At 40.6% G+C, this 6,514-nt stretch overlaps 1 long non-coding RNA gene across 1 annotated transcript in view; it reads right to left on the bottom strand.

Moving 5' to 3' along the window:
• Window positions 1–1,717: 1,717 nt before the first annotated feature.
• Window positions 1,718–6,514, bottom strand: part of LOC121093540 — a 33,988-nt gene continuing 29,191 nt past the window's right edge. The window contains exons 3-4 of the long non-coding RNA XR_005829605.1: window positions 6,136–6,201; window positions 1,718–2,328 (exon numbers count right to left, since the gene is read on the bottom strand). This is a non-coding gene — a long non-coding RNA (uncharacterized LOC121093540). The remainder of the gene's footprint in view (window positions 2,329–6,135; window positions 6,202–6,514) is intronic.

Genomic DNA, 6,514 nt, shown 5'->3' with positions numbered 1-6,514 from the left:
TGCAAATGATACTAATTAATAAATTTTCCTTGCCTTCTGCAAGGAAAGAGTAATTTATAGTTGCATCAAGATGCTAACCCTCACTGAAGAAAGTACTGTCTAGCAGGATAATTGGCATGGATTTCTTTCTCTAGAGAATACTGAAGAACCAAAACAAGGTAAAGGGTTGTTTGGTTGGGGTTTTTTTGAGTGTAACTAAATTCATACCTCAATTGGAGGTTTTTCTGCTAAAAGGTGTGCAGGTAAGAGCACTGGGCTTCACTCCTGAAACTGAATTAGGCTACAGTGTTAGCTTGCATGTCAAGCTTGACCGTGAGGATGCCTGCTGTTAATATCAAGTCAAGCATGACTTTGGAATAAGCTAAGTAAAAAGTGAGTTTACCTTTGCTCTCATCAGTTTCTTTTCATGATCACAAAGATATTAATGCATGAAAAAATAATTTCTGGCTAGTGATCCAAAATGCAGTTCTAGGCACGTATGGGAAAGCACTAAGACTGCTGGGGAATGACCCAGTCACCTCCAGAGTTGGGATGGCAGTGGTCCTCCTGGCCTTCTCACTCATCTCAGATCTCATGCTGTGTGTCTGCTTGCCAAGTGATGCTCTCCCTCAGCAGAGCCTGCCCAGCGAGAGTGTATTTCCCTGGGCACCTTGGTGATGGATCTCTGTGGACCCACCAGCTGGGCTGGGTGCTGACGTGCTGAGCTTAGAGAGTCCTAGTGTGTATCCTGGGTCCCCTCAGCTCCCCGGGGTGCCCTCTGCTCTGTCTCTGTGAGTAGAGTGCAAGTAAACCCTCAACGATTTAAACTTTTTAAATATTCTTAGGTAGGTAACGAAAATCTTCTTTAGACAATTAAAATGCTTAGCGATTAACTAAGCAGCTGATTGTGGCCAGCCAGTGCTGGCCGAGAATACTGGTGACTTTTATTTTAAAATGAGAAAATAAGAAACCTTGTAACTGAGACTTCTTGCTAGGATGAGAAAAACATTTCTTTGCCTTAACGTTGCATTGTACATATTTTTCCACTTTAATGATAAGAGTAGCCAAAAAGCGTGAAAAAAAATCTATAATTAGCTCCAGCTATGTAAGTATAAATCCATCTGCTAGTTAGCCTTTAGAAAAAGAGCCATTTATGTTAAATTCATTAAAACTTCCCCATTAAAAAATGAGCACCCATGAATTAGTTTGACAGGAAAAAACTGCTGGAGCGTTTGCTTGGATTTGGCTTGATGTGCTCCCAGCCTTTGTCTTCACTGCAAGCGTTGCTGCCAGTTACTTCACCCAGCCTAGCCACAGCCTTGGAGCCCAGAGTGATTTGATTAACAGATGATAAATTACGCTAACTCGAACCGTAGCTTGTGGTTGAAGTCCCACTGCATTATTACTTTGGTTCTCAGCAGAGTTTGAATATTATACCACAGGACCTTCAAGGCTGGCGTGTTCAGATTTGAAGTGTTTCTTTAAGTTAGAAATATCAGTGACTGGATGGGAGTTTGTTTACAGTAAATATATACACGTATGGCTTTTGCTAATGTTGCAATGAAAGGAAGCTGAATAAAGAGGTAAGTCACTCAGATGTAAGCAGCTCATCAGAAATGTTCACAAAGTTGACAACCAATTCAGCTTGTGAGGCCGAAATGTTTTCATTGTGAGGTGTCAGTATTCTTGACACAAGCTGCTGCTTTTTTTTTCCTGTTTACAAGAGAAAAATCTCCCCAAAAATCTACAAGTGTTTTTTTCTCTCAAAGCACACTCAAAGGAGAGGTGTGAGTGGGGAGGGAGAATGCTAAAATATGAATAGAATTTATAGTATTCCCTGTTCTCTTTAAGCAGAGTTCTCTGTATTATCATGAATTTCTGAACTCTCTTCAGAAGCTGCAATACTGAAGCTGATTTATTGTTAGCTTTGCTTCAAAGCAGTTTAGACCATGACCTAAATTATCTGATTAATAAGCGAGTTAGCTGTGTGTTAAGTCCCACGCAGTTCAGGTAGGGAACTGCCTACTGCATTTATCTGTTTGTGCTCAGGAGAGCTTCAGTTCTTCTGCCTTCTTGGTTTCTCTAAAGGTAAGCGTGCAGGGTTAAAAGAAAAAAGCTGTAACACTGAAGAAGTACTTATAATTGTGTTTTAGCAGTAGTTTCTGTCAACTTCATGACTACTATTCCAGGCATCCTTCGCATGGTTATTTTTTATTTAACATTGGCTAGTACACATTTTTCTGCAATTTTCCCTCTAAAATTTAAAGAAATTGAGAGCTTACGATTATTCCGCTGTTCATTATCACCCAGGCTCAGCTTGATTGAGTCACAGGAGATGGGAAGGGTAAACTAGAAAAGAAGAAATATACAAAAAGATGATGGTATTGCCATAAGTACCTTCACAATGCTTGTTGGAAACACATAGAAATGAATTATGTTACAAAGAATATTGTGCTTCCCAACCCTTGGATACTGCAAGTAAGTTTGTACTTTGCTCCCAAATCTATTTATAGTTCCTAGATTATGTGAAGTCCTTATGAAATTGTTTAGTACCCATGGTTACCAAACACATGTTGTAAACTAACACAATTCTAGTGCTGCGATAGATCAGCAATTCTTTGTCTTTTTTTTTTTTTTTTTTTTTTTTTTCTTCAGTATTCTGGTACAAATCCTTACAGGTATAGATAATTAAATTAAAAAAAAAATATTTCCTGTGTTTGCAATAAGCTGTATCTAATGTTACCTGTATGTATTCTACATGGCTTTCCTGTCAGCATAGTATTGTGGCACTTTGGAAACATAAATAGTCTTGGCCTGCATTGTATTCCAATGAAAACTGTCCGTCTTTAGGACATACAAATTCTAAATAAATGAGAAAGAGCTGAAAAGCCTTCATGCTTAAATCTAAGATGGAAACTGCACCTCAGCCACATAAACCTTCCTTTTTATTGTCTTTTTCTATTGCAAATGTGAGCAGCCAGCAGCGACTGTTGGAGCTATAATAATTGTAGCGTTAGAGGTCCTGCGATATTTTCTTCAGCTGGTAAGATTCACACTTTTTTAATGTTTTGTTCTTTTCATCTGATGATTCAGGAAATGTGTGAAATTGAGCGAGGGTGCTGTGTCGTATGGATCCTCTGTGACAGAAAGATAGGGATAGTCACCAAAGATTTCTACAGCTATGAATGATTCCCTGTGAAGGGAAGAAAAACTGACATAATTGGCATACAGTGAAATTAAAGCTATTATTTCTTGATCCTGTTGTTTCTTTTTTCTCCTTTTTAATGCATTAAACCTTTGGGGGTTTTGTCTTTCTCTTGACACCTCTGATACGTATCTCTTGCACACATACAAAAATTTTGCATCATGCTAATGTGAACTATAACAGAAAAAAATATTTACAAACTGTGTTAGTTTTAGCTACTCCTTTCCTGTTTTCCTCTAATCCCTTCATATGCACTATATATACATCTAATTAAATCAAGTAGCAAAAGCCAACATGACACCCGTATGTATCAGTAATTAGCAAGTACAGTCTGATTGCCATCAGAAGCGGGTAATGTTTTGGCACTAATGGGCCATTACAATAAGTGGGCATTACAGTCCCGGCACTTCTTTAGTGTAATCATCTTGTCCTATGCATTTTCTGTTTTTCTTGCTGACAGCAGCTTGAAGTAAAATCTCAACTAAACCAGGTAATCCATCTGATCCAAACCTGCTCGCTAAGGAAAAACTGTTGGGAAAAGGAAGTATTTGGAATATCGTTAATATTTCAGATGTATGTTTAAATCATCTAGGCTTGTATTGTTTTCCACTCTAATCATGCTACTTGCTTTTAAACAAAAGTTTACAGGAATCCGTTCGATTCACAGGAGACCTACAAAACTGTAATGCATATATTCATTCCTATGAACTGTTTATTGTATCATTGCAATTCATCTCCCCCTTCAGCTATGTGTGGTATATGGTAAACACAGTAATTGGAAACATATCTGAAACGCCTGTTGCTCTAAATAGATTTCTGGAAGGGAGGGGAAAAAAGTAAATAGTTTGTACAGAGCTTTATTTGTAGAACATAGATTCTTGTTTCATTTGCTCGTTCTTTTCTAAGCAGTATACAGGGACTGGTAGGGGTACTGTTGTTCTTTACCAATGGATAAAAAAATCACTTGCTGCACACTTCTGTCAGCATTTATGCTGTCTTTAGGGGCTGGGAGGCTAAGGTAAGAGAGGCTCATGGCTGGACAGGAGATAGCACCTGGTTCTGCCCTGGCTCAGCTGTTAGCACAACCTGCCCAGGGCTGAGCCTCGCCAGCAGCAGCTTCTCTTCTGCCTCACAGCGTGGGGCTGGAGCCACATCAGGCATTTTGCAAGGGCTGTGCAGAGTGGCCTCCCATCAGGAACGACTGAGCAAACACCCACTGTGTGTGTAGGGTTGTTTAGGAAGGGAGAGACTATTTAATTACATGCTGCAAACCACATTATACCTGGAAGAAAGACAATTTTCCCTTCCCTTTTTAGCCTGGCTATGAAGCTTGGCATAGCTAGAGCATGGGAAGTCTGTGGGAGGAAAGTATTGTATGTCTTGAGATATAGGATGCCAACAGCTATGAGCCTCGCTCCCCATTTTATACCTGCCTTGGGCACAACACGTGAAAGCAGCCCAAAGCTGCTAACGTAAGAGTGTGAAATGCCCAACTAGAGAGTGGGCAGCTGCTCGGAGAGTGAAATGCGGTGAAAATGAGTGTGTCCAAATGGATATGTGATTGCACTGTGCTCTTCACCCCACCGTGGAGGAGCTCTAAGGTGGGAAAAGTGCAGCCACTGGCCTGTGCGGGAAGGACCTGCTCCCTCCGCTGCTTCCCCGGCTGCTACCACCTGATGCCTCCAGCCCACGTCAGTGCAGCTGGTGCTGGCATCACCATGGCTCTGCCCTGAGCGAGCCCAGCGTGCCAGCGCAGGCTGCAACAGCGCAGGAGCTGCTCCTTGCTACCTCCTGGTTCAGGCTTGTTCTTCAGGAACTCCAAGTTATCCCAAACTAGAATGCGTTTGGGCGAATGCTTAGGATATGTAAATCCAGGACAACACTAAGGTGGTGATATTTGTGATCTGAGCCTCAGTATACTGCTGCCAAGCTGATCTCAGCATCTGTTGTGTGAGATAATTGGTGTGTCTTGGCTTTGTGTCTAGCATTAGGCTGAGCAGAAAGATGAACATGCTGTGCAGATTAAGGTTAAGCCAAGAACAACATTTCCATGAATGTCGCTGGAAGTAAGTTTGTCCGCAGCATGATCGTGCAAACGTGATGTGTCTCCCCATGAATCGTTTACTCTCTTCCTTCCAGATACTCTTAGGTTCTGTGTGGGTTTGTTTCTTTGTGATTTATGTGGAAAAATACCTGTCATCACACCGTTAACAGTTCCTGGACACTGTTCTTCTTTAATGTCACTGTCATCTGTGCCTTGTGTGATCACTCCCATTATAGGCTTGGGTAGTCGAACTCTTTTAACATGCAGTATTTGGTCTGTCTATCTAGAACGTTGCATGAGTAGTTTCAACTACATCAGCTGTGAGTAAAGCTATAGTTATAATCACAGAGCAGCAGAAGAAACAGTAGGAAAAACAGATATTCAAGAAAACAGGTAATTGATTGGAAGAAAAAGTGAATGAAGCCAAATCTGAATATGAGATTTTGGATTCCGTAGTGATTTATGCTTTAAAATCCATGTGGTTTTGGTGTAACTTGCAAGTGAAAAAGACTAGTAATTGATATCAAAGACCTACCTGTGGACTTTAAGTTGGGCTATGAATAACAGCAGGAACATCTCTATGTGCAAAAGTGATCACAGAAAACTTTTATAACTGTTAAGTTTTAATTGTAAAGGGGTTGTTTTGGGGTTTGCTGTGGGGTTTTTTTGTGTGGGGGTTTTGGTGGTGGGGGGTGGTGGTGTTTTTTTTTTGCTATGCCACTTGCTCTTCTGTAAAGACTTTCAAATAACTGAGAGAATTTACCAAAATTTTGAAACTAAACATGCTGGACTCTGTTAACTTCTTGCTTTTGCCTTGTCACGAGCAGTGAGATGATGGGCATCAATAGCAGTGATTTGAACTGAACATTTTAGCTTCAGATTTCAGTGTTTATGGAAGGAAGAATACCTGTCTTATTGTGGTCCTCACGATTCTTGAAGTCATTCTTGAGGCATTTGTAATCAGATGCAATTTCTGCAATGGTAATGGGGTTTGTGAATTACTTGCAGACCTATCTAAAAATCTTGCTCTTGAATCTTTTTTTTATTTTCTGTAGTGATTATTCTCCCCCCACCCCACTCACCCACCACCCTCAAAGTAAGTTTGTTTTAAAGCCAAGTTTTCCCAGCTGAAACCTGCTCTCTACGTTTTTCCTGGGCTCACCACTGCAAAACTCATATACAGGGAAGGAGGCTCTGCATCAGCTATAACAGAATTCAGGCTGAGTAAAGCGTATTGTGCTTTTCAGCAAAATGCTGTTTCTCCCTCCTTTTTTCTCACTCTTAAG

Source organism: Falco naumanni, chromosome 9, assembly GCF_017639655.2.
Source record: "Falco naumanni isolate bFalNau1 chromosome 9, bFalNau1.pat, whole genome shotgun sequence".
Lineage (NCBI taxonomy): Eukaryota > Metazoa > Chordata > Aves > Falconiformes > Falconidae > Falco > Falco naumanni.
Note: the sequence above shows the minus strand (reverse complement) of the source record. Positions and strands in the feature narration are given on the sequence as shown.